Source organism: Macaca mulatta, chromosome 5 (genome assembly GCF_049350105.2).
Source record: "Macaca mulatta isolate MMU2019108-1 chromosome 5, T2T-MMU8v2.0, whole genome shotgun sequence".
NCBI classification, from domain to species: domain Eukaryota; kingdom Metazoa; phylum Chordata; class Mammalia; order Primates; family Cercopithecidae; genus Macaca; species Macaca mulatta.
Genome location: NC_133410.1, coordinates 121,371,993 through 121,396,959, shown reverse-complemented (window position 1 = coordinate 121,396,959; position 24,967 = coordinate 121,371,993). Strand labels below are relative to the sequence as shown.

General features: G+C 38.3%; 1 pseudogene; it reads left to right on the top strand.

Annotated features, from left to right (window-relative positions):
- Positions 1 to 24,314: 24,314 nt before the first annotated feature.
- Positions 24,315 to 24,710, top strand: LOC700366 (small ribosomal subunit protein eS12 pseudogene; annotated as a pseudogene).
- Positions 24,711 to 24,967: the final 257 nt, after the last annotated feature.

Sequence of the window (24,967 nt, the reverse complement as noted above, 5' to 3'; positions counted from 1 at the left end):
TGATGTAAACAATATTTTAGAGAGATGGTTAAACTCAGGCATTGCTAGGAGCTCTGAAAACTGATAGCATTCTTTTGGCAGTACATACTCAGAACCACAGAGATATCTGTACCTTTTGGCCTACTAACTCCAGTACTAGGAAAGGATTAAAAAAGGGGTGGGGTGGGGGACAGAGAGATGTTGTCCCAAGGGTACAAAGTTTCAGTTATATAGGAAGAGTAACTTTTTGAGATCTATTGCATAGCATAGTGACCATCGTTAATAATAATGCATATTTCAAAACTGCTAAAAGGGTAGACTTTGAATGTTCTTACTACAAAAAAAAAAAAAAAAAGATGATATGTGAGCTGATGGGTAACTTAATTATCTAGATATAATCTTTCCACAATGTATATATATATAGAAACATCACATTGAACCTTGTAAATGTATACAATTATTATTTCAAATAAAAATGAAAATTAAAAAACAAAAAGGGAAAAGGGTTGTTTGCATAAAGATGTTCAAGGCATAATTAGTGTGAAAAGCTGAAAGTAGCCTAAATGTCTTCCTGTAAGAAAATGCCTAAGTAAACTGTGGTATACCAACATAAATATGTAAAGCCTTAAAATGGTAAAAATTTTGTATCAATGTGATAAACATTTAAATGTAATGCTAAGTGAAAAAGCGCAGATTGATAGGAACAGAGCCACTCAGTTATCCTGTACCCCAGGAGCTAGGCAAGTACAAAGAGTAATTCAGGACTTAGCTTCTCAGCTTAGGAAATAAGTCTCACAGAGGTGAAATTATGTGAACAAAAAGATCAAATTTGGAAGAGAAAATTTTAAAATGGCTTTTTGGACAATGTGACTCTGGGGGATGTGTTTCTTTGTAAAATTAATTTTAATGTTGTAATTTAAAAATAAATCATTTAAAAAGATCTATATCTGTTTTTCTTGTAAAATGGGATTGCTGGCACCCAAAGTCTGGTTGATTCAACTTCATAGCTGAAAGTTCTATTACCTTTTGTTGAATTATTTAGTTCTTGAATGGGTTTGGATCTTTTATTCATGCTGTTCTCAATAATTTAGAATCTTAGAGTTGGAAGGAATCTAAGAGGCAGTTTAGAGCAAGCTATCACCCAATGTAGAGATCCCTTCTATAACATTTCTGGTAGATGGTCACCCTTCTTCTGCTTGAAGGCCTTCAACTATGGGAAACTCATTACTTCATGATACTGCCCATTCAATTACCAAATAACTAATACTAATTGTTAGAAAGTTTATTGCATCTACTGAATTGAATCTGTATCCTTATGTCCTCTGCCTCTTGGTCCTAATTCATTTCTGAAGTACAAAAGAATAAATTAATCTCTTTTTTTTTTTTTTTGGTGACAGTCCTTTCAATTATTTTTTTGTTGTTGTTTGTTTGTTTTGAGACGGAGTCTAGTTCTGTTGCCCAGGCTGGAGTGCAGTGGCATGATCTCCGCTCACTGCAACCTCCGCCTCCTGAGTTCAAGCGATTCTCCTGCCTCAGCCTCCTGAGTAGCTGGGACTACAGTTGCCCGCCACCATGCCGAACTAATTTTTGTAATTTTAGTCAAGACGGGGGTTTCACTGTGTTGGCCAGGCTGGTCTGGAACTCCTGACCTCGTGATCCACCTCAGCCTTCCAAAGTGCTGGGATTACAGGTGTAAGCCACCGCACCTGGCCTCAAACATTTTTTAAAAGTGATTTTGTCTTCTCTTATACTTTATTCTTTTTACTGTTATTTATGGGTAAGTGTTGGGGTTTGGTATTGTTATCTGTACCTACTTTTTTCTTTTAGGCAAAGCACATTTGTTACTGACAGATGAGCAGTAAGGTGTACCTACTTCTTTGTTAACAATACCCCAGCTTTTCTTATTGACCAATCTCTCTCCCACTCCCAGCTGTGATTGGAATGGAGAATATGGCTTTTACTAAGTGAATTAAATGCATTTTACTCTCCCCACCTCCCATGGCCACTGTGATTGGTTCAAGAATAGGCACAAGTCAGGCCAATCAGGACCAATAAGACTCAATTTGGGGACTTTTGTTTGTATTATAAGAAAAGTATTGTCTACAGGATTGGCCTGTGGTGGTATGAGCTTGGAACTGCAGAAGGACCACCATATAGGGCATAAGAATGAAGTCAACCCAGCAGAATATGTGATTGAGAGATGAATATTTTTAGCTAGCTACTCCAAATATTAGAGCTACACCTGTATGCTTTTTTCAGTTATGTTAGCCCATAAATCTATCACCATAATGTTGTCCCCAGTTTTTTTTTTCATAAGCAGTGTTGAGTTAGCTCTTCATCACTTACTAAAGGAATCAGAATGATATAAGCTCTAAACTGGGATACAGGAGAAATGACTAGTTCTGCCACTCTCAGGCTGCAGAAATTTGTGCAGTTTATTTAAAATCTCTGCTATTGAATTTCATAGTGAGTAAAATGAACAGGCTGAACCAGACAATTTGAAAAATCTCTCTCTCCTTTAAAATTCGATGATTTCGGCCGGGTGCCGTGGCTCATGCCTGTAATCCCAGCACTTTGGGAGGCCGAAGCGGGCAGATCAAGAGATCAGGTGATCCAGACCATCCTGGCTAACACAGTGAAACCCTGTCTCTACTGAAAACACAGAAAAATTAGCCGGGCATGGTGGCAGCCGCCTGTAGTCCCAGCTACTCGGGGTGGGGGCTAAGGCAGGAGAATGGCGTGAACCCGGGAGGCAGAGCTTTGCAGTGAGCGGAGATCGCGCCACTGTACTCCTGTTTGGGTGACAGAGCAAGACTCCGTTTCAAAAAAAAAAAAAAAAAAATTCTATGATTTCTATATGACTTTTCTCCTAGATCCAACCTGAGTGCCTTGGCTGCTGTTCTTTTCATTTATTCCAATTAGTCAAGTTGTTCTGATTGGAGATACTAATTCTCAAAAGCGAAAGGATAGAAGGAATTTTTCTTATGCTGTGTCTTAATCATCATAATGAAATTATCTAAGGTTATTTTTGCCAACACCTCCCCAAAGATTTTTAACATGTTTTGATGCACATATAAGTTGTTCTATTATAATTCCAAGGTATCTATTATTTTAACACTCCGCAATGAGAAAAACCCTCTTTACTCAGTGAAAATTAGGTCTATTACATTTTTGCCTCCACATTTTTATTCTCAAAAAATTCACACCTTCAGAAAGGTTGCAATAGTACAGTGAACATTCACAGAGTGTTCACCTGGAATGTCCAGTTGTTAATATTTTTCTACATTTGCTTTCCTGTATGTGTTTTCCTGGCTAAGCCTATTGAGTTGTTTTTAAATTGAAATGGGGTCTCTGTCACTCAGGCTGGAATGCAGCAGTGCAATCTCAGCTCACTGCCACCTCTGCCTCCCAGGCTGAAGCAATTCTCATGCCTCAGTTTCTCGAGTACTTGGGACTACAGGCAGGTGCCACCATGCCCAGCTAATTTTTTGTGCTTTCAGTGGAGATGGAGTCTCACCATGTTGTCCAGGCTGGTCTCCAACTCCTGAGCTCAAGTTATCTGCCTGCCTCAGCCTCCCAAACTGCTGAGATTTTAGGCGTGAATCACCAGACCTGGCCTTCAATGAGTTTGTAAAAATGGTATATATGAAGAGAATCGAGAAATTCTGGAAGGAATGCTACTTTTCTCTGGGAACATTTAGAAGGATCTGGAGAAATGAAGGTGCAACAGTGTAGCAGTTAACAATTCTAAGACTTGAGACCTGACTTTGCCCCTAGATTCCAATCCTGGCTCTTTCTAATCCTCAGGTTTTTTATTTGCAAAATAACGGGTATTATTGGTATCTAAGTTTATACTAAAAATATATTGGTTAGCATTAATATTATGTGAATGGAGCTGATAGCATGAGGTATGCTTAGCTTTTTCATTGCATATGGGAAATCTGTTATCTATGCTCTGCAAATGAGCTTGGATCTTGGGTTTCCTCACATAGTAAATAACTCAGTGGTTGACTTAAAAGGGACTGAAAAAAGCTGAAACAGAAATTAAAGAATTCTGTACGTATCTCCAGCTGGGCAAGAAATCAGACCCCAAATAGTATCTGCCAATACGGTACTAGCAGATGTAATCCTAGATACGGAGAGGCAGATGGGTTTCATCTCATGTTCTAGTTACTGGTAGTAACTGCGTGGCACACTGTATTTTCACAAGAAAGCTTGTGAAAATTTATTGGGAAAGAATGACTGCTGTGGAATAGGAGATACGAGTGATGGCACGGTGTCATATTGCTGTGGTCTGAATGTATCCTCTAAAATTCATGAAACTTTTGGCCAATGTGATAGTGTTAAGAGGTAGGGCCTTTAGGAAGTAATAAAGTCATGAAGGCAAAGCTCTCGTGGATGAGATTAGGCTCTTATAAAAGGGCTTGAGGGAGTGGATTTCTTCTCTTCTGCTCTTCCGCCATGTGAGGACATAGTGTTCATCCCCCTTTGCCCTTCCTCCTTCTGCCAAATGAGAACATAGTGTTCAAGGTGCTACCTTGGAAGCAGAGACTGCATCCTCACAAGACAACGAACCTGCCAATTCCTTGATCTTGGATTTTTGTTGGTCCATTTTTGCACTTCTATAAAGACATACCCGAGGCCAGGTAATTTCTAAAGAAAGAGGTTTAATTGGTTCTGTGGACTGTACAGGAAGCATGGCACTGGCATTTGCTCTGGGTGGGGGCCTCAGGAAGCTTACAATCATGGTGGAAGGCAAAGGGGGAGCAGGCACATCACATAGAGCAGAGGCAAAAGAGAAAAGGGGGAGGTCCCAGACTCTGTTAAACAACCAGATCTCATGTGAATGTAGTGAGAACTCACCCATCACCAAGGCGATGGTGCTAAGCCATTCATGAGGAATCCACCCCTATGACCCAATCACCTCCCCCAGGCCCCATCTCCAACATCAGGGATTACATTTCAACATGAGATTCAGAGGGGACAAAAATCCAAACAATAGCAGACTTTCTCACTTCAAGAACTGTGAGATACAAATTTCTATTATTTATGAATTACCCAGTCTCAGATATTTTGTTATAGCAGCACAAATGGACTAAGACATATGCATTTGCCAATTCTGGTCTAGGTGTAAAAGGCAAAGAAGGAAAGTTTCAATAATACGTGCATATATCTGTCTTAGCATTTACCACATCATAGCAGCTCCTTTGTTTATGTGCTCCTCTCTCCAATTAAACTACAGGTTTCTGGATGGGAGATCTACTACTATCCCTGTGTTTTACAAAGTGCCCAGTATGTAGTTGGAACATAATCAGTGTGAGAGCTGATTCAGCTATAACTAAATTCTAATTAGGTTCAGATCGAAAGTCCTTACTCTGTAAAACTCATCCCATTTCTATGTTTATTTTGAAGCCTCCTGCTCTGCTTAATTTCTAATTGAAAATATCTTGGGAGAAGTCTAATATTGTCTTAAGTAAACTAAGTGCAAAAAGATGTTTGCCAAACTTTGATCAATATAGAGAAAGAGCAATATGAGATTAGCCTGTGATTTCTCAGCCGTTTTTCAGACCTCATGAAGGACACAACTTAGGTAGGGAATGGGGAAACGTGAGGACACTGGAGACATAAACTTTAGGCCATCTGTGAATAGTAATCAGCTCCCACCTGCTTCTGCAGCCCATTAGAAACTGAAAAACAAAATCCAAATTGAGTGATTTCTTGTCTTCTTAAATATTTATAGGCAGTCCTTAATTCTTAATTTCTGAAATTTTGTCAAACTTGGACCTTTCCACATCATTGACACTCCCAAATAAAATGTGTACTATGGTGTTCAGGAGCTGGAGAATAATTATTCTCCATTATATTTTATTATCTCTATTAATATTTTATTCTCCAATAAATATTCACCATTACAGGAAGTTGGTTAATTGCTCAGTTTTGACCTTGTTGCCTTCTTTTTCTGAATAGTGACAGTGTAACTATTTAATTAAATTTTGTCATAAGATTTTTTTGGCCGGGCACGGTGGCTCAAGCCTGTAATTCCAGCACTTTGGGAGGCCGAGACGGGCGGATCATGAGGTCAGGAGATCGAGACCATCCTGGCTAAAACAGTGAAACCCCGTCTCTACTAAAAAATACAAAAAACTAGCCGGACGCGGTGGCGGGCGCCTGTAGTCCCAGCTACTCGGGAGGCTGAGGCAGGAGAATGGCGTGAACCCGGGAGGCGGAGCTTGCAGTGAGCTGAGATCCGGCCACTGCACTCCAGCCTGGGTGACAGAGCAAGACTCCGTCTCAAAAAAAAAAAAAAAAGATTTTTTTGGGGGGAGTGGGGACAGGGTTTGGCTCTGTTACCCAGGGTGGAGTGCAGTGGCATGATCTCAGCTTACTGCGACCTCTGCCTCCAAGGCTCAAGCCATCCTCCTGCCACAGCCTCCAGAGAAGCTGGGACAACAGACGCACACTACCACGCCTGCCTAATTTTTTGTATTTTTTGTAGAGATGGGGCTTCTCCATATTGCCAGGCTGGTCTCAAACTCCTGAGCCCAAGCAATCTACCCACCTCAGCCTCCTAAAACGCTGGGATTACAGGCATGAACCACTGCACCCAACCAAATTTTGTCATAAATTTTATAGATATTAAAAAAATGCTATAAAAATAATTCGGTTGAAATGTATGTAAGAGGTATAGGCCTCATAATCTTAATGACAGTTGAGCAAAGGTCATATCCTTAGGGATGTCTCTAATGGCACAATTTTGGAATCAGCAACACACTGTTGAGCTTTAACTTTCTTATCTGTGTAGTTTGTCAGGCAAGATAATAAACTTAAAGGGTTGATACAAACTGCTAGACATATATTTTCCAAGTACCTGTATAAGATTACCTAAAGGATGTTATAGTTTTTAGCTCTCTGACAATGTACACATTTGACTCTTACATAGATTTATCAAAATTCATTTAATTAAAAAGTAGATTACTGCTTATACTTACTTTCCATGATAGTTGCCTTTTTCTCAAATTGTACTTGAGTCATCTTAAGTTTCTCCTCCTTTAATAATATTTTGCTGTTCCATATCTCTGTCTCTTAACAACTTTATCTATCTAGAACACAGTTAAGAACAAGAAACTAAGCAAAAGGCTTTCTGAATGACTTTTGAATTGCCTTGAGCATTGTAGTTCATCTACTCAGAAAAAAAAAAACCAAAAAAAACTGCTTCTTGGGTCCTCACCCAGTCAGTTTATTCATAATCTATTAACAATTCTAACAATCTTGGTGCAAAAGAGACACCTATGCATTGTTTAAGTTCTGTATGCAAGGCACTGTATATGAAGCAGCACAGAGAATATTAAGAAACCCTTCTTGTCCTCAGGGGCTTAAGCCCTAATAGGACATACAAAGCATGTACACAACTAAGAGTAAAACAATGCAGAATAAAGAAAGTCTCAGAGGGAGTTACAAATGAAGGCGCATATTGCTTAGAAGAGAGGGAGATTACTCAGTTCTCTAACTTCCTTCCATACCTACAGTATACAGAAATAGCACATTTAGAAGAGGACACTGCTATAGGCAGGTATGCTGTCAGCAGCTACTGTTACTGCTGACAACTTCCATTTACACATCACATCAAGAGAGAACATAATTACTTGAGAAAGCAGATACCTGAACTTCAAATATCGAAGAGCCCCTTAGTGTAAGGGCAAGCTCTAAAATGTTTTGAGGACATCAATGAATAATATAATAATCAATATAATAATGATCATAGACTTTTAGAATTAAAGTTATTTTAGAGGTCATCTAGGGTACACATTTTATTGACACTTAGAAAGAGTAAATGACTTGCCTAACATGGTCTGAGGGTGTCATCCTTGACTCCTTTAATTTCTCTCTCCCTCACCTTTTCTACCCCTTCCACCTCCTTTCCTCTTCGAATCAATCACTTTGTCTTTTCGCCTCCATTTTTCTCAAATTTATCTTCCCCTTTCCATCTCAATTTTCACTGCTTTTTATCAGAACTTCATTACCTCTTGCCTGCCATTGTTCCATAGGTTCCTAACTCATTCTTCTTCTTCCATTTCTGTCTTTTTTCTATTTCCATTTCTTATCTTCTTAAATCTATATTCCACTTATCTGGCCAAAGTCATCTGACTGAAATGTAAATCTGATGGAAACACTCATTGACTTTATACCACAATAGCTCTCCACTGCCTGCAAACTAAACTTCAAACTCTTACCCATCCATTTCCCACTTTCTACCATCAACTACTGATGTTATTTGTATAATTTAGGGGGACTCAGAACATTGCCCCTTCTTCCTCCTCATTATCTCTTCAAATTCACTTGACTAATATCTCAAACTTTGGGACTCATCTCAGATATCTCCTCCAGGAAACCGAGGCTAAGTTAGGAGCTCTTTCACTCTCCAGGATAGATTTTCATTACATCCTATTATATTTTTACTTCATTGTACTTTAATGTATTTGGCTCCATTCTTTGAATGTAGACTCTTTGGCAGACCATATTTTATTCATCTTTGTATGCCAAAGCCTATCTTAGATGCTTGCTATAGACTGAATGTTTGTGTACTCCCCAAATTCAAATGCTGACACCTAATCCCTTGTGTGATGGTATTTGGAGGTGGGGACTTTGGGAGGTGATTAGTTCATGGGTGCAGAATCCTCATAAGTGGTATCTGTGCCCTTATAAAAGAAACACCAGAGAACTCCTTTGCCCCTTCCACCCCATGAGGGCACAATGAGAAGATGGCTGTCTATGAACCAAGAAGCAGGTCCAACCAGACACTGAATGTGCCGGTCCCTTGATCTTAGACTTCCCAGCCTCCAGAACTGTGAGAAATAAGTGCCTGTTATCTATAAGCCACCTATTCTATGGTATTCTGTTATAGCAGCCTGAATGAGCTAAGACAGTACTCAATATTACGATATATTAGATTCTCAATAAATGTGTGTCGAATGCATGCACAGCTATCAAAGTAACACTGCCTGAATACTAATAGTCAGACAAGTGTTCTTCCCCTTATACTCCCCGTTCCTGAAACTAGCCATGAATCAAATTACCTGGGAAGGTTTTAAAAAGCACAGATTTCTGGGCTTCATTCCTGTTGTAGTAAGTCAGAATCTTTTCTTTGTATTTTTATGAAGTTTCCCAGGTGATTCTTAAGGGTCAGCCAAGCACCTGTGCTCAGGCCAGAGTCTGTAAATCATTGGACAGTGCTTCCTTTCATGAACCTTTAAGAATAATCACATTTGGCTGGGCACAGTGGCTCATGCCTGTAATCCCAGCACATTGGGAGGCCAAGGTGGGTGGATCACCTGAGGTCAGGAGTTCAAGACAAGCCTGGCCAACATGGTGAAATCCTGTCTCTACTAAAAATACAAAAATTAGCTGGGCATGGTGGTGCACGCCTGTAATCCCAGCTACTTGGGAAGCTGAGGCAGGAGAATTTCTTGAACCTGGGAGGTGGAGGCTGCAATGAGCTGAGATTGTGCCACTGCACTCCAGTCTGGGTAACAGAAAGAGACTCTGTTTAAAAAAAAAAAATCACATTTAAGAAGTCAAAGCAATGATATGTAATTGATTTTAGAAAGATCTGCATTAGATTAAATTTGGTTAAATTTGTTTTAAATGTGTTTTAAATATGAGTTAAAGGATAAACTCCCAGCTCTCCAGAAAACTCTGCACTCTATAGTAATTCATTTACTAATGGTTTTGGAGAGCCAATATTTTATTTTTTATATCACTCAATTATTTATTTTTCTTCCTTTCCTAGCTCCTCTGAAATGGATTTTATTTCTTATATTAGCTTCCTTAGTGTGACCATTTCTCAATATCTTTTGCTCCTTTCTCCATTTATAGTTAAGAAATCTCTATTCCTTTATTCCTCAAGTCTCTTTTTGTAATGAAATGTACCTTTTCAGTCTTTGCTTTCTAAAACTCATGATACTTCATTCAACCCCTCTGTGGGTTATCTGAGTCTCTGCAATGTACCTAAAGATTTCCATTTACAAAAGAAGTGAGTCCTGGGTTTCTTCTTTCCATCACATTGAGTTGATCAGTTTCTGTGGCTTGTTAGGGCTCGGCTGAGGATAGGAGGTAGTGTGGGTGGGAATTTGGCTGACTCCACAGTTTTCCATATGCACTGTGTGCTCCTTGTGCTTGAGCAGGAAGCTGGTCTCCACTGACAGACCTGGGAGCAGGAAAACAGCCACTGTGTAGGTGGTTTTGAAGAAACCTCCCTCTGTTTTTCCTGTACCCGGCTGGTTTAAGTTTTTGAATGGTGGTGCTAAAGTGACCTTCAAGTTTTGCCTTTGATTCAATAGGATTTCAGGCTTGTGTTAAAGATTGCCTGTGGTTTTGGACCTGTATTTTAATGCATTTTACAAGACAATTTATCTCCAGTTTTGGTTTTCCATGGGATACATTTTGTACAAGTGTTTATTGTTTTTAATTTTGATTATGCAATTTGATATAAATCCAATGATCTCTCAATGAAATTTTATACTACTTTCATTGTGGGGGAGGAAAATGAATTTGTTATAATTTTCATTAGTATTATGATTTATGTGATGTGAAGTTACATTCTAGATGAAAGACACAAAACACGTTATTTTCTAGAAAATTTCTTAAAGTTTATAGTTTTCAGATCACCAAAAATATTGACTACTTTAACATTTTCATCTTCCATTGTTATTATTTTTGCTTTTATTTTTGCTAACTAGCAAAACATATTTGTTTAGATTCTCGTTGTTCACAGGTGCTTAAAATCTAACTGATATGATATAGCATTTACACAAAGAATATGTTTTGGAGTTGAGAAAATGTCAAAATTAGTTAATGGAACATCTTTATGGTCTTCAAAGATTTATATTCTGAAGGCACATCTTCATTCTGCCTTGTCCCAGCAAATTAGCTGATTAATGTAAGGATAGAAGGGCAATTTCAGGTAGAAACCCTAAGATTGTTTGTTAACCTGTCGCTGCGTCCTCCTGAGCATATAGAATGGCACAGTCTTCAGTATTTATTAAGTTGGTGAAGTGGTTCACTTTGGTTATTTAATGAAATATCCTTTACCAACTTTTGCTTAACTTTTCCATATATCTCAAGGAAAATCTGCATTGTAATCTTGCATGCTAACTTAAATTATTAGATTTCAAGGTTAAGTCATTTAAACCTATCATTAGTTAGGTTTGAATATCCATAAAGGTCTATGACTGTCTCCAAGGTAGTATTTTATAACATAAGGTAGTGTCTTTTAAAGTATCAGTAGTGGTAGCCATATGTTGTGCTAGTGTCTCTTCTCAATGCTGAAAGCAATTGACAATTTTACATATACATGTTTTATATATACATACTTAAAAATCATATTTTAAAGGTTAAAAATTCTTGATAGCAGCTGGTTTTTAAGTATCACATGTAAAAATGCAAAGTATAGTTTTGGGGTTGTCATTTAAAAATTTATTTCAGATGGAGTCATAGCCCTCACAGTTAGAGCTGTTTCATATTTGAGGGTGGTTCATTATGAACTTCCTTAGATAATTGGTCTCAGCAGACTTGGTATTTTTAATATGTACTAATAAATATTAAATACATTTTTCTGCTCTATTTAAACCCAGAGTGTAACCATTATCACTTATTGTGATAGGCAATTAAGTGATCGTATAAGAGATACCTTTTATGATGTCTAGGAAATATGGCATTTTTGGATATGTCAGGGCTATAGTAGACTGATAGCTAAGTTTAAAGCAGGGATGGTACTTGGTAAATTCATGAACTTTAAGTTCAGCAGTGAAGTGTCCAAGCTCTGCAGTCAGACAGGGTTTTAACTTTGATTTTGTCATTTATCAGCAGTGTAACCTCAGTCAAGTTTTTAAGTTCTGTTTTTCTTGTCTGTAGAATGAGAGTAAGGTATCTACCTTATTGTGGTAATTACATGAAAAAAATGCATGATGTGCTTAACATAGTTACATTTACACTTCAAAGTTACAGACTATATTGTAGATTATAAGCTTGATTATAAACTATCACGATTTTTAATCAATTAAGCTTATATGCTTTTTACAAAAATACTTTGATTTTGAAGGTCTTTTTTTCTAAGTAGGGGGCCTAGAAACCTTTTTACTTAGCAGCATTTCTGATAAAAAAAAAATCCGTTTTCAAATTGAATTTATAGGATGGTGGAGCTTGAAAAAAACCTTAAGAACACATCTATTCCACCTGTGCATTTATTGGTGCAGAGGCTGAGCCCTGTAGAGTTTAACTGACTTACTCCAAGTTGAAGTATAAAAGGAAGAAAAATCCATGAATTTGATCATTGCTTTTTATGGGCTAATTATGCTAATGGGTATTAGCTCCTTATGGAAGGCAGAAAAATGGGAGTCATCTAGACAATAGGGATCTGACACATTTAAAAAATAAACTCTCCAAATATTTAAAGATATATATATAGATCATAGTTATATAGATCATAGTTTTGTTGTCTTGCTGTAATTGTCAGTGCCTCTTTCACCCTCAATAGTGTCTCAATTTGGATAATATATTATGTGCACTTCCTGTTTGACTGTGTTTATACAGGCAAAGAGTGGCAACCATCTGGTAAATTGTGGACTGGGTCGATCCCAAAACAGACTACTTTTTTTCTCGTTCTAAAACTGAGGTTCAGCTGGAATTACTGAACCATTGCTCAACACTTCTTTCATCTTCTGAATATAATGTTCTAGAGGAGGAGTTATTAATTGTTTGGAGGAGGTGGAAGGATCTACTAGTCTGCTGGAATTATATGCAAAATGGTCAGAGTGTACGTGTGAGCATTTTTCTGGGAGGTGTGTCCATGTTTTCTGTCGGATTCACCCTAAAAGACTAAAAACCATTGCTCCGTTTATGTTCCATAAAGAAATTCCTGGCCCCTGTTGTGATCCTTATTATCAAATCTGTAAGAGACAGAAAGAAATTAATTTCAAATAGTCCTTTTACTATTAATATACCTCTATAAATTTAAAACTCTTCAGTGAAAATTATTAAAATGAGCCATATGAAATATTGACAAAATCCCTTGAATATGAAGTGCGTGATAGGAGAGCTCATTTACAAGGAAGGAGGAAGGCAACACCAAACAGTGGGTGTCTGAAATTCCTTTACGCCAGAGTAATAGAATTCTTGCCAGTTTTTGACCTGAGGAAATGAACATTTCATATGGTTTATGCTGAATGATCTCACACGCAAATTTAATTCAACAAATTGTATTGAGATTCCACTTTATGAAATCATTGTACAAGGGACTGTTCAAGGAATATACATCTCTCCCCATTTTAGGTGACTCTCAAGAGTTTTAAGTTGAGAAACGACTAGATTTGTATTCAATGTGACTCAGTGGCAATCTGACTCAGTACTCGAGGAAATCCAGTTCTAGTCAGGGAGACAGACATTTAAGTAACTAATATAATGCACAGGAGAATAAAAATAAGCATTAAGTAACATACTGTGGGTACGCAGAGGAGAAGCAGGGTGGGCTTTCGTGAACAGGCCGTGAACAACAGGATCTCCTCTTGTAGCAAGCAGATGAATGGATGGAACAGACCTGGGGAGTTTGATTTGACATAATTTTTTCTTCCTTGTTATTCTCTCTTCCTGCTTTAATCAAATTATTTCTCCTTTCTTTCCTTTTCTTTTTTGTCTTCGCCCTTCATCCTTTTTTTTTTTTTTTTTTTTTTTTGAAGTGGGAAGGCAAGAAAAAAAGTTTCTTAAAATGACTAACAGAAGAGCACATGCTTTCAGAGTGCAAATCACTGAGCTCTCTGGGATAAAGAGTCTAAATATATACTTAAATCCAAATATAGACAGAAAAGTATCTGCTGGGTTTCCAGGGAGCACACTGACCAGTTGAACGCAGTTGCTTTATTCTCTGTTTTTTTTTTTTAAAGAAAAGTCAAGTTTTAAAAATTGTAACTATTAGAAAAAGACAGTACAATCGCTCAATTTTAAATAACTGCCTAACTAGGGAGCAGAGTCCCAGGAGAGGGCTGGCAGAAATAGCACAGGCTTTTTTTAGCTGCCTGTATTTTAACTTTATGCAGAGAAAAATGAAATCTCTGTAATCAAAGTATGTACAAGTATGTATAGAATTAGAAGGCCTAAATTGTTAAGTGGGTAAAGAATTCCTTCAAAGAACATGTAAAAATTCAAATATAATAATATTTTCTACGCACACAGAATTACGTATTTTAACCTAGTGATAAGAAGTCATGAACTCTATCAAGAGAAAAAGAAAAGCATGATATACAGTTGCACCCACAGTTAATAATAACTGTATTTGGCAGAAAATAATTCTTATTACTATGTATTTAATTTGTAAACATTCAAGGTCTTTGACATTTTGATTTTAAAGCTAATTTTCTAGAACAAATAACAGAAGCATACAGATACTGAAGGTCATCTCTCCTAACTTTCCTATTTCATAGTTGAGGATTTGGAAGCCCAGGGAGAGACGAGGTGGCTTGGTCAAGTCTTCTATTCCATTGGTTATTTAGTGCCATAGCGTCTGTGTCACTTATTTTAATGAGTTTTCAAAATTCATGACAATCAAAAATTATAATTAGGTATTTTTATAAGGATGTATGAAACTTGACGTCAATGATTATTACATTCCAATTTTCTATTTGTTCTAATTGTTCCAAGAAAAGAAGGTTTTGTTCTTTTCTACACAGGTTCTCTGGATGTGACTCTATACTTGGAAAGGGAAGAAGAAAATGGAAGCAAACATCAAAATCTTAGTTCTCAATGTTTTAACTAACAGGTTAGTTCAGATATAATTCAGAACTGAGTACATACTGTAAAACGCCCTTGTAGAGGACACAGTTCAATAGTTTTTAGTATATGCACTGTATTGTTCAGATATCATTCATTACCTCATTTTTTTTTTCTTTTCTTTTTTTTTTTTTTTTTTTGAGACAAGGTCTCACTTTGTTGCCCAGGTGTAGTACAGTGGTGTGATCATAGCTTGCTGCAGCCTCCACCTCCTGGGCTCAAGTGATCCTTCCATCTCAGCCTTTTTGGTAGCTAGGACTATAGGTGCATGACACCATGCCCGGCTAATTGTTTGACTTTTTGTAGAGATGGGGGTTTTGCCATGTTGCACAGGCTGGTCTCGAACTTCTGTACTCAAGTGATGCACCTGCCTCGCCCTCCCAAAATGTTGGGATTACAGGTGTGAGCTCCCATGCTTGGCTACTTCTATTTCCAGACTATTTTTATCTCTCTCTCTCAAAACCCCATATCCACTGGCAGTCATTCACCATTTTCCCCCTTTTCCCCAGTCTCTGGCAACCACTATTCTACTCTGTTTTTATGGATTTGCCTATTTTGAGCATTTGATATAGATGGAATTGTACAATATGTGGCCTTTTGTGTGTGGCTTCTTTCACTTAGAATAATGTTTTCAAGGTTTATCCATGTTGTACTATGTATCTGTACTTAATTTATTTTAATCATCATATGAAAAAGTATTGTATATCCATACAATGGAATGTGGCCTATATTTTGGAACATTTTATTTGGCCATTCATCAGTTAATGGACTTTTGAGTGTTTTTCACTTTTTGACTTTTATGACTATTATGACTAATACTGCTTTAAATAGTCATGTATAAATTTTTATGTCAACATAAGCTTTCTGATTCTCTTGGTGTATATGCCTAAGAGTAGAGTTGATGGGTCATATGGTAATGCTATGGTCAACATTTTGAGAAACTACCAGGCTGTTTTGCAAAGTGACTTTACTATTTTACATTCCCACCAGCAATGCATGAGGGTTCCAACTTTTCCACATTTTCCTCCAAAAATTGTTAGTGTTTTGTATTTTATTACAGCCATCCTAGTAGGTATGAAGTGGTAGATCACTGAGGTTTTGACATACATTTCCCTAATAACTAGTGGTTTGGAGCCTCTTTCTATGTGCTTATCGATCATTTATGTATCTTCTTTGGAGAATATCAATTCAAATCCTTTATTTTAAACATTGAGTAATTTTGTTTTTAAACTATTGATTGGCAGAAGTTCTGGATATAAATCCCTAATCAGATATATAAATATTTTCTCCCATTTGTGGGCTGTCATTTTATATTCTTGATGATGTCCTTTAAAGCACAAATATTTTGAATTTTGATGTTATAGCTAAGAAATCATTGCCTAATCCAAAGTCATAAATATTTATTCCAATCTTTTCTTCTAAGAGTTTCATAGTTTTCACTCTTAAATTTAGATATATGATCCATTTAGACTGAATTTTTGTATATGGTATGACATAGGGGTTCAAATTCATTCTTTTGCATATGGGTACACAGTTGTTCTGGCATCATTTGTTGAAAATATATTCTTCCTCCATTGAACTATCTTGTCACCTATGTTAAAAAATCAATTCACCATAAATTTAAGGATTTATTCCTGGGATCTCAGTTCTCTTCTACTTATCTATATTTCTATACTTATGCCAGTTCCATATTGTCTTGATTAATGTAGCTTTGTAGTAAGTTTTGACATCAGAAAATGCAAGTCCTCAAACTTTGTTTTCTCAAGTATCGCTTTGGTTATGTTGAGTCCATTACATTTCTATATAAATTTTAGGATCAGCTTGTCAATTTCTGAAAAAAAAAATCCAGGAATTTTCAATATTTACTGAGGAATAGTTTGTTACAATAAGACCTAGGTACCACAGAGACTACAGAGATGAAACCCAGTCTTTAATCCTAAAAGAATCAACAATCTTGTAATAACACATATATGTCAACCATCACTTTATTGCCTCTCAGCTCCAGATTCACTCCACAATATATGCCCTTTGATAATGGGCAGAATTATCTCGAGTGTCTCCTCCTTACAGTGAGCATGATGCTAAGTTTTCTTAGTAGAGGCTGTTGGAAAGATGTCCCCTGCTGTTTCTGACTACTGCATGGCGAGTTGGTGGAGTGGGTTTGAAGACATCTGGTGGAACTCTGTTTTGGTCACATTCCTAGAATATGCAGTCACTAGGTAACCTTGTAGTTTCAGCCTACCTGGCAATAAGCTTCCCATGGACCCCTTGGCATGGAAACTGGTGTCCCAGAGTCTTCCTGCCCACATGACTGCCTCAATTCCCTGTGCAAACCTGCATGTGGATTGTCAACGGACTGGGAGTTTTCCACTGAGACATTACTGTGTGGCTTGCGTGCTGCCTGGATTCCCACCACCTGTGCATAACTACGCATCTGGCTTCTAATCTGCTAAGCTCTGGCTGCACTCTGGAGGGATGCTTCCTGCTCTCCTAGTGACCCCAGACCAGCTCTGGCTAATGCAAACCAGTGAACTTTTCTGTTTCTGTTATCAGGCTGAACTACACCTTCTCCAATGAGGTCTGTACCCCAGGTCTGGGGAGGGGGGCCCCCTTACAACTTTGTTCTTCCTTGATTACTCTCCTTCAGCCCTAGGGTGCCTTATAGTTTTCTTTTACTGTCTTTGTTTCTGTATATTCATTTATCAGAGTTTAATAATTCTTTGTATTATACTTCTTCTATGTAACCCACTGTGTGATTGAATCCACACTGATACAACAAATAACATTATAGTTCGGAATTTGTTGGTTATATCTTAAGAGATCTGCCAGTGAGATAAGGATTTGGAGCTCACAGTCTATTGATGGAATCAGGAAAGACTTAATGAGGGAGTGCAATTTAAGATGAGCCTTGAAGTATGGATAAGGATTTCCTTTGAACTTACCATTAGGGAGCTTATCGTTTTAAGATGATTGCTCAGATCTCCACTTCAAGGGTAAACACATTTACAAACTGAATTATACTATTTGTCCCAAACAGCTCTCCTTTACTCCTAACTGACAAGCTTACCCTGGATTTTGCTAATGGTCTGGGTGGAGTTGCTAAACAAGGATTTAGAGATGAGCAGAAGAGATACCTGAACCTAAGTGGGTCCCTGACCCCCAAACAAGAAATATTTAAATGACATCTCCTCAGAATTACTTAATGAAATGTCTGAAAGAAAGGCTTTGATGGACTGTTTAGTTTAGTTAGAAATGAACACCCATAGCCATATGTACCATTTAATTTCCTCTCCAAATGTTTGCATACTGTTTGGTAGATGTGGCCTATATTTCGGAAGATTTTTTTTCCTTTCAAGTACGCCATTACACTGTTTTATTTCCTATTTGAACACCAAGTACACATTACTTTTCATTTCTTTTTGCTTGCCAAGTCTTTTTAAAAATATCGAATAAAAACTAGTGATTTGTAGGGCTATTCAAAGCATGGTTCCTGGACCAACAGAATCAGCATCATTTGTGAGCTTATTAGAAAAGCAAATTTTGGGGCTTACCTCAGACTTAATGAATCAGAATCTCTGAGGGGTGGGGCCCTGAATGTGTGTTTTAACCAGTTTTCTAGGTGATTTTATGCACACTAAAGTTTGAGAAGCACCAGTTAAGATTTTACAAATTGCATTTCATTTGAGACACATTCTAGAATTTAAAAAATATCTGGGATCTTAAAAGCCACTTCCAGTTGGGAGTGTGTATCTCTAGCAACCCTGATAGGTTGGCATCTAAATGCTGCTTAACATTTTTTACAGATGGGAGTTCACCACCTCACAAATCAATCTGTTACCTTTGGGAACAATTCAAATTATTGAAAAATCTCAAGGCCAGGCACAGTGGCTCTTGCTTGTAATCCCAGCACAGTGGGAAGCTGAGGTGGGAGGATCCCTTGAGCACAGGAGTTCAAGACCAGCCTAGGCAACACAGCAAGACTCCAGCTCTACAAAAAATAAAAAATAAAAATAAATAAATAAATAAATAAATAATCTGGGCATGGTTATGTGTACTTGTGTACCCAGCTGTTAAGGAAGCTGAGCTGGGAAGGCTGCTTGAGCTCAGGAGGCTGAGGCTGCTGTGGACCATGATCATGCCCCTGCACTCCAGTCTGGGCAAGAGAGTGAGAATCTGTCTGAAAACAAAACAAAACAAAACAAAAAGAAGAAGAAGGAAGAAAAATCTCATTTATTATACATTTAATCCAAATTGAGTTAATTGCTCCTTTCGATCCTTGTTCCCAATCCTCCTCATGAGGAGCATGAAATAAATCTAGTTTCTTTCTTTCTTTCTTTCTTTTTTTTTGGAGACAGTCTCGCTTTGTTACCCAAGCTGGAGTTCAATGGCACAATCTTGGCTCACTGCAACCTCCACCTCCCAGGTTCAAGCAATTCTCCTGCCTCAAGGATTACAGGTGCCCACCACTACACCCTAATTTTTGTATTTTTAGTAGTGGGGTTTCTCCATGTTGGCCAGGCTGGTCTTGAACTTCTGATCTCAGGTGATCCACCCGCCTTGGCCTCTCAAAGTGCTGAGATTACAGGCGTGAGCCACTGCACCTGGCCTAAATCCAGTTTCCTTTAATCCAGTCCGGACACTTACATATGTGAGACAGCTGTCAGCTCTCTCCTAAGAATTTTCTTCTCAAGAGAGAACATTCTTAGTCCCTTTACTTTCCCAACCTAATAAAGCCTTTTGGATTCTTCATTCAGAAGGTATTTCTATATTGACATTCTGCCTAAAAACATCACATCCAGGCTGAGCACGGTGGGGGCTCATGTCTATAAGCTTAGAACTTTGAGAGGCTGAAGTGGGAGGATGGCTTGAGCTCAGGAGTTCAAGACTGGTCTGAGTAACATAGCAAGACCCTGTCTTTACAAAAAAAAGAAAAAGAAAAACATCACCCCCAGAATTAAATATAAACTTTTCCAAGATGTTTATCCAATTAAAGCTATTAAAGATTGTTCTACCAGATGTAGAAATTAACTGAATCCTCTCCTGGACTTTAGAAAGTTGAATTCCAAGCCTGATTTTGGACAGAACACTCAATTTCTGTGGATTTAATTAAAACTGGAATTATTATGTGGCACTTAAACCTGGGGAATCGCTAATGTTTAAGAAGCAGATATTGCCAATAGAACTTTTGAAAAGAATTGAAATGGAATGGTCACAAAAGCCAGAAGAATCAGTAGAAAGTCATGTTGCAGCTATTTGATTCTTTCTCTTAATAGGTATGTGCTAAGACCTCAGTCTGGACAAGTCCCAGGAGCCTGGGTTGGGCTTCAAGACAGGGTGTTTTTTGCCCAGGGTGCCATAGTTCTCCATAAGGAATCAGGGGTAATTGATAGATACAATGTTCTGCTAGTGGGCAAGGTTGGAGTAAAGTTAGACAGTCCAAAACTGGGTCGAGCAGGCCTGCATGAAAAGAGATTGTTGGTGAAGAAAGGACAGATGACTGTGGATCAATAGCAGCGTGTTCTCATTCATGTCCTTCCATGCTTGCTTTCACAGATATGCTGGATGACTTTAAAGATCAGAAGACAAGTGGCATGCCTGTAATCTCAGCACTTTGGGAGGCTGAGGCAGGTAGATCACTTGAGGTCAGGAGTTTGAGAGCATCCTGGCCAACACAGTGAAACCCTGTCTCTACTAAAAATACAAAAATTAGTGGGGCCTGGTGGTGCATGCCTGTAATCCCAGCTACTCAGGAGGCTGAGGTGGGAGAATTGCTTGAATCTGGGAGGTGGAGGTTGAAGTGAGCCTAGATTGCACCACTGCACTCCAGCCTGGATGACGGAGCAAGACTCCATCACTGCACCCCCACTGCCAAAAAAAAAAAAAAAAAAAAAAAGAAAGATGCGTGAACAGTTGAAGCCCAAGAGCACAAAATTACAAAATTTTGGCACTATCAAATGACAGAAAAGTTAACAACAACCAAAAAAAAACAAAGGTAGAAAGATGTTGAACGCAATAGAATGCTTTTGTTGCAGTATAAAATGGAATTTAAACAGGCTAAACAAAAGAGATTTATTTGTTTGCACAATTAAAAAGTAAAGATGTAGAACCATCTTCAAGAGTGGCCTCATCAATCTTTCTCTGGGATTCTGTGGGCCTTGCCATCCTGCATGTGTTACGTTTATCCTCAGGCTAGGCCAGGGGGTCATTTCCTGGGGAAGAGAGCATGTAGCTCCTGAAGGGTTGATTGAAAGGCTTGTGGTTTGCCTTGATTAGCTAACTTCTGGACCAATCACTGTAGCTAGGGGGAGTGCCTTGCACTGTAGAAGGAGATAGTATAATTGTTTTTTAATGCCTCATGATATGTCTGGCTGTGTCCCCACCCAAATCTCATCTTGAATTGTAACTCCGACAATTCCCACATGTCGCAGGACGTACCCAGTGTGAGGTGATTGAATTATGGGGGCAGGTCTTTCCTGCGCTGTTCTTGTGATAGTGAATGAATCTCACAAGATCTGATGGTTTTAAAAATGGGAGTTTCCCTACACAAGCTCTCTTTTTTGCCTGCTGCTCCTCCTTGCCTTCTGCTGTGATTGTGAGGCTTCCCCAGCCATGTGGAACTGTATGTCCATTACACGTCTCTTTTGTAAATTGCCAAGTCTCAGGTATGTCTTTGTCAGCAGTGTAAAAATAGACTAATACACCTCCCAAACCCCACAGCTGCTAAATAGTGGGGGAAGAGTGAGTCATCACTTGAGCAGACTGCAACTCAAGGCCTACATAATCTTAATGCCTACTGATCTCTTGTTTCTTCCAGGAAAAGCTCCAGGGAGGGCTTTGGAGGGGCTGGTCCATGTGCTCTTTCCTGAACCAATGCTAGGATTAAGGAGGATAGCCCAGAGTTGTGTGTTAGCTGCCAGAAGTGAATGGGAAGAGTCAGCACCACACAAACAACATGGAACGAACTCCTCATAGTCACCACAGTCCCTTCAGTGGGTTTTCTGGATTAGTGATAGTGATACCACAGTTATAAAATAGTCTCCATTTTCTGCTCCAGAGAATGATTTTATTTTCATTTTCATTCTTTGTAGAGCTTATTTATGTGTTTTTATAATCTGTTGACTCGGTTTTTTAAAAAACTAATTTTCATTTCATTTTCATGTAAAGGATCAGTGATATCTTTCTTGGTAATCTGCAAATTCCTCCAAAGCAGGTGTCCTCTTCTCTTCTCTTCTCTTCTCTTCTCTTCTCTTCTCTTCTCTTCTCTTCTCTTCTCTTCTCTCCTCTCCTCTCCTCTCCTCTCCTCTCCTCTCCTCTCCTCTCCTCCCCTCTCCTTTCCTATCCCCTCCCTTCCCCTCCCCTCCCCTCCTTTTGTCTCCCCCTTCCTTCTCCTTTCCTTTCCCTTCCCTTCCCTCTTCCTTTCCCCCTTCCCCCTTCCCCCTTCCCCCTTCCCTTCCCTTCCCTCCCTTCCCTTCCCTTCCTTTCCCTTCCTTTCCCTTCCTTTCACTTCCTTTCCCTTCCTTTCCTTCTTCTTTCATTTCTCTTTAAGACTTTTTACTACCAGTTCAATCATGGATTTTTAGTAGTATGCTAAAGCTGGTTCTTTCTGGCTCTCTAGGGTCAATAGCTAAATGTTCAGAAAGTTTTTGAGTTGGTTTTAAACCATTAGTGCCTTAAAATTGTCCCTGGGGGAGTATTTATACCATGGAAATTGGAAATGCTACAAATCAGGACTTTTCTTCCTCAGCCAATTAGCTGTAAACCACTAATCCCGTGTCAAAACATATTATAATAAAATGCTTTTCCTGTGTTATAGTTCATCCTCTAGGAAGTAAATTGTAATTCCAGTTTCCATTTTCTGTCTGTATTGTGTTTAAAGATTTAAAAACATAAAATTATTAGGAGATTAAGTACAATTTTTCAAATAATATTGAGTCCATTATATATTTTTTTTCTGATTTCAAAACCTGAGAGTCTTAAAAAATAAAAAGACAAGCCACAAATTGGAAGAACATATTTGCAAGTAATACATCTGGTAAACTATTTCCATCCAGACTACATAAGGGATACCTATAACTCAATAAATGGAAGACAAACTATCCAACTAAAAAATAGGGAAAAGAGCTGGGTGTGGTAGCTCATGCTTGTAATCCCAGCACTTTGGGAGGCTAGGGCGGGAGAATTGCTTGGGCCCAGGAGTTTCAGATCACCCTGGATAACATAGCGAGACCTCATCTCTCTAAAAAAACCCAAAAAAACAAAAACAAAACAAAACATATATATATATATATATATATAGGCAAAATGTATGTATAGACTTTTTTTTTTTTCTGAAACAGAGTCTTACTCTGTTGCCCAGTCTGGAGTGCGGTGGCACAATCTCAGCTCACAGCAACCTGTGCCTCCTAGGTTCAAGCGATTCTCCTGCCTCAGCCTCCAGAGCAGCTGGGATTATAGGCATGTGCCACCACACCTGGCTAATTTTTGTATTTTTTAGTAGAGATGAGGTTTCACTATGTTAGCCAGTCTGATCTGAAATTCCTGAGCTCAGGTGATCCACCCACCTTGGCCTCCCAAAGTGTTGGGATTACAGGCATGGACCACCACACCCAATCTGAATAAACATTTAACAAAGAAAATACAAAATGGCTAATAATCTCATGAAGAAAAGCTTAACACCATTAATCATTAGGAAAATGCAAAATAAAACTACATGCTATTATTACATACCTACTAAAATGGCTATAATAAAAAAGACTGACAATATCAAGTTTTTGCTAAGATGTGTGTAGAAATTGGAAATCTCATACATTGCTGGTCAGGAATGCAAAAACAGTGCAACTTCTATGGAAAACAGTTTGGCAGTTCTTCAAAAAGGTAAATATAGAATCTTTAATCTAGAAATTCCACTCCTAGATATATACCCAAGAGAGTTGGAAACATGTACCCACACAAAATTTGCACATGAATGTTCATAACAGCATTATGTGTAATAGCCAGATGGAAACAATCCAGATGTTCATAAACTAATGAGTGGATACATAAAAAGTGACATATTATCTACACAGTGGAGTACTATTCAGCAATAAAAAGGAATGGCTATTGATACATGATACAACATGAATGAACCCTAAAACATTATGTTAAGTGAAAGAAGCCAGACACAGAAGACTCTTGTATAATTTCATTTACAAGAAACCTTAAGAAAAAGGCAAATCTTATAGTGACCAAAAAAAAAAAAAAAAAAAAAAAAAAAAAAAATCAATTGTTGCCTGGACCTGAGAGTAGGAATGTAAGTGATTGCAAATAGGCACCAGGGACTTTTTTGGAGTGATGAAAATATTTTTAAGTGAACAGTGGTTGCTACACGACTCCATAAATTTACAAGAAATCATTGTACACTTATGTTGAACAAATTTAAAGATATGTAAATTATGCCATTCCTTACCCTGCCAACACCTAGTTGCATGAAGTGGAGGCTTGGGTACATTCAAGATTCAGCTTCACAGTAAGCCACTGCCATGGCCGAGGAAGGCATTACTGCTGGAGGTTTAATGGATGTTAATACTGCTTTACAAGAGGTGCTGAAGACTGCCCTCATCCATGATGGCCTAGCATGTGGAATTCTCGAAGCTGCCAAAGCCTTAGACAAGTGCCAAGCCCATCTTTGTGTGCTTGCATCCAACTCTGATGAGCCTGTGTATGTCAAGTTGGTGGAGGCCTTTTGTGCTAAACACCAAATCAACCGACTTAAGGTTGATGACAAGAAACTGGAGGAATAAGTAGGCCTCTGTGAAACTGACAGAGAGGGGAAGTCCTGTAAAGTGGTTAGTGGCAGTTGTGTAGAAGTTAAGGACGCTGGCAAGGAGTGTCAGGCCAAGGATGTCATCAAAGAGTACTTCAAATGCAAGAAATGAACACATAAAACTTTGGTGCATACCAACATGCACACGCACCCAGTCACACACACAAATTATGGCTCTGTAATAAAGCTGTTTCAAACAGCCTGAAAGTCACAAATTCACTTATGTATTTCTCATTAATAAGTAAAAGTAATAAGCCTTCAGGGGTTTAACCTTTTCAGCTTGTTTCATCCGCACTCTTCAAACTTTGATGAGTGACTCAGAAACATTGAATATGCATACTTTTCCAAGGAACAAGATATTTAATCTTT